Below are 4,429 nucleotides of genomic sequence, written 5' to 3'. Positions count from 1 at the left end.
TCAAAATCGAAAAACAAATCGACGGCCTGTATTCTGTCCGGTTCAGGTATATAACAGAAAAACGCAAGTTTGAGGGCCTTAACGATCACCAAATTGGCTGAAATTTTGCATAGATGATCTAGATATGTCTAGAAGGAAGTTTGAGGAAATTCAATCGGGAAGTGGTGCAAAAAATAGGAAATCCGCACCAAAGTAAAAAATGGAAATCCGCACCAAAAACTTTGGTGCGGACGTCCGCACCTGAACAGCTTTGTGTATATATATATACAGCCATTCTCGGCTGCGGACGTCCGCACCAACGGTTTTGGTGCGGATTTCCATTTTTGCACCATTTTCCGATCGAATTTCCTCATCTCCACCGTCTAGTATCTAGATAATATTGTGTAGATCATCTCTGCAAAATTTCAGCCAATTTGGTGATCGTTAAGGCCCTCAAATTCGAGATTTCTGGTATGAACACAACCGGATAGAATTCAGTCCGTTCATTTGTTTTTCGAGTTTGAGGGCCTTAACGATTACCAAATTGACTAAAATTTTGCAGAGATGATCTACACAATACTATCTATATACTACACGGTGGAGATGAGGAAATTTGATCAAAAAGTGGTGCAAAAATGGAAATCCGCACCAAAAAATTGGTGCTGACGTCCGCAGCTGAGAAAATCCGTATATATATATTATGTATATATATATATATAATTAGGGCCCTTCCAATGAGGGATCCCTATTTTTTGTCACTTTTAGGGATAGGCTCACACCATTAGATCTGTTTTTTAATAGACTTTGATGGCTGAGATTAAAACAAAAAACTTAACACTTATGTCAAATATACACCGTTCAAGATCATTAAAAATAAATCAAACATTTGGATAACTTAACGATCACTAAATTTTCTGAAAATTTGCATAAGTGATCTACTCATATACACTTACAAAACTGAACGGTGGAGATGTGATTTAGTGATCGGGAAGTTTGTCAAATACCCTATCTCTAGAAATAAACAAAAAAAGTGATCCCTCATTGGAAAGGCCCTGTATATATAATAGTATAAGTCCTTATTAGGTCCAAACATCAAACATCTTTATTTATCCAAACCATGAGATTTCCATTGTTCCTTCTTCAATACACTGAGCTGTAAACTGTGGTATTTTCATTAAATTGCTCAAATATCTTATGAGAAAATATTTGAAATCTAGAATATTTATAAATAGTTCTTTATATATATATATATATATATGTATATATCCTTCTACTAAGGGATCCCTTTTTTTGATATATATATATATAAGGGATAAGGAATTACACCAACTTTTCAATCACAAAATCACATCTGCACCGTTCAATATGTAGTTCTATATAATAAGATCAGTTATGTTAAATTTTCAGAAATTTTGGTGATCGTTAAGGCATTCAAAACTACGATTTATTATTATAAGCATGAATGGTTCAGATTTGGCAGATTTGGTTTGTTCATTGATTTAATCTTGTTCGACACCTTAACGATCACCAAATTGGCCAAAAATTTACAAAATTGATCTATATATAGGGATCAACAAACTGAATATATATATATATATATACAGAAAAGTTCTGAAGCGGACGTCCGCACTCGGCTTAAAGTGCGGACGTCCCTCCGTTCTCCACCGGACGGCTTCGACGATAGCGCGCCTCCACCTGAGTGGACACCAGAGACATCCCCGATCACTTTCCCTTTTCGGTGAGTCCGAGTCCACTGAATAACAGTTTGTAGCTGAGATCGATCTTGTCTGAAGTTTTGGGTGGAGGTTGCTACCAAAACCTTCAAATCGATCTCGCCGGCAAGGAAAAGTGATCGGGGATGTCTCTGGTGTCCGCTCAGGTGGAGGCGCGCCGTCGTCAGAGCCGTCCGGTGGAGAACTGAGGGTCGGAGGGACGTCCGCACTGGACATCCGCAATTTAAGCCTAGTGCGGACGTCCGCACCAGAACAGGCATGTGTGTGTGTGCGTATATATATAGGCCTTTTCAGATACAAACCTCCTTATTTATTAAAAAAGTACGGATTTCTTTAATTGACATGCTTTTCGAGTATATCATCTTTACAAAATTTCAGCCAAATTGATAATCATTAAGGTATTCAAAACTGTGAATTACACGAACGGTTTTTGTTGAACATATTTGGTTCGTTCATTGTAATCATATAGTTTCGATACCTTAACGATCACCAGTTTAGTTGAACTTTTGCAGAGATGATTATGTCATATATATCTAGATACTAGTTGGCTATGATAAAAAAATATGACCGAAAAGTGGTTCAATTGGAAAAATTTGTACCTTTTGAATAAATAAAGATGTTTGGACCTGATAAGAACTGTATATACATATATAGTGCGGGGCTCCTTATTTGACTCACTTTCAGGTCTTATTTTCATAACTCCACATTTCAATGTCTAAAGCACAATGTGTAGATCATGTCTACAAAGTTTCATCAAATTTGAAGATCATTCGAGCTTCTGTAATCATGATTTACACGAACGATTCAGTTTAGACAGCTTTTATTCTATTTATTCTTATTCGTAATGACTATATGCTTCATCAATTTGCGAACTCAATGCTACTCCTGTTTAAAATGGTATTTTAGTTGGAAAAGTATTGGGGCCTGTATTACTCAAGTGTTAGTGTGGCCACTCATGGATCACTGGATCATTCAATTTCAAACTCTTATTTTGCATGGTAATGACAGTTATATCATAAGGAAATCTTGAGAATATCTGAGTTCTAGAGGATTAGCTTTCCTTTATGCGTACTTTGTTATTATAATTTTTATTTTCTAATAAGTTTTGAGTACTTTAAAAAATAAGGTAATTAAGTCCATAATGAGCAATTTCTCAAGTGTACTTCGGACTGTAAGATTCACTCAAGCCTGTGGTCCTAACGGGAAATTTGCAGGTTAGTGTGTCACTACTTAATTTTTGCTTGTAGGTATTCCCTACTCGTGTTTCAGAGTATCCAGCTGACTTGTTTTTGAAAATCATGGGATAGTTTCTTTGCTAGCCTTGCCCTTGGATGGATCAACAGTCCTAAGAAATGGTGCTGGTCTTGCTTCCTACCCAATTGACATTGTTCATCGATAATGACCTCTAGTAAAGCTGTCAAGTACAAGAGTTTTGAAGCCTCCACTCAGAAACTGAAGAATGAGGGTGCCAAGTCCTTGTTCAAGGGTGCAGATGCGACGTCCTCCATGCCATTGCGGGTGTTAGTATCGTTTCCATTTGTGAAAAGTTACTGCTGATTGTGTTTGGGAAGAATTATGGTCTGGATCTGGTTGAGAATGCTAGATAGCTTTTAGATGCTGATGAAAATCTATTTTTATGAGTATGAACAACTTGGGAGTGTTGAGAATATTTTGTATTTAATAGAATAGATTCTTTGTATATTTCTTGTATATTTAGGAGATTGCTATGTATCCCTAGTTTGTAGGGATTTCTTGGTTGTACACCAAGTTTGCTCTGTATATAAACCTATTGTATCAATACAATCAATATTCATTCTGCCATATTATTGTTTTCTATATGGTATCAGAGCCATACGCTCTTGGACCTAAAATTATCAAATTCTCTTTGAGTTCTTATCATGGCATCAATTCATTCCACCATCCACAAACTTCAAGCAATTGCTCCTCATCTTACCGCTGAACAATGTCTACAAATTATGACATTGGTTAAAAGTAAGCGTGTTTCTTCCTCAAGTTTGTTACCTGTTACTCCTCATCGTTGGATTATTGATAGCGGAGCAACCCATCACATCACTTCTTCTAAACTATTGATGAATATTGATGAGAATCCTTCATTGGCACCAGTTTCTTTACCAAGTGGAGCTAAGGCCAAAATTTCTATGACTGGTTCAGTTCGGATTAATGATTTCGAATTGAATAATGTTCTGTGTGCCGAACTTTAGAGTTGATCTTATGTCTGTTAGCAAGACAATTGATGATTTACATTGTTCAGTGACTTTTTTTCCGTCTTGGTGTATTTTACAGGACTTAGCTACGAGGACGATGATTGGTGTGGGTAAGCAACGTGGTGACCTCTATTACCTTGTGGCATTATCTTCAACTTCTCCTTCTTCCCAATTCGCTTGCAATCTTATTATTTCATCTGATCTTTGGCATCGTAGGTTAGGACACCCTTCTTCTTCTCGTCTACAATTTTTAGCCAATAATAAGCTCAATTTTTCTTTTGATTCTGGTCATAAATGTGACATTTGTCCATTGGCGAAACAAACTCGCCAACCTTTTCCCTCTAGTTCAATTTCTACTTCCAAGTGTTTTTCTCTCATTCATTGTGACATTTGGGGTCGTTATAAACCCTTCTTTTCCGGTGCCCATTATTTCCTTACCATTGTGGATGATTTTTCCCTATTTTACATGGTTTTTTAATGCGTCACAAGAGT

This window comes from Fragaria vesca, linkage group LG6 (assembly GCF_000184155.1).
Source record: "Fragaria vesca subsp. vesca linkage group LG6, FraVesHawaii_1.0, whole genome shotgun sequence".
In the NCBI taxonomy this organism is placed as follows: Eukaryota; Viridiplantae; Streptophyta; class Magnoliopsida; order Rosales; family Rosaceae; genus Fragaria; species Fragaria vesca.
This window is presented reverse-complemented; position numbering follows the sequence as displayed.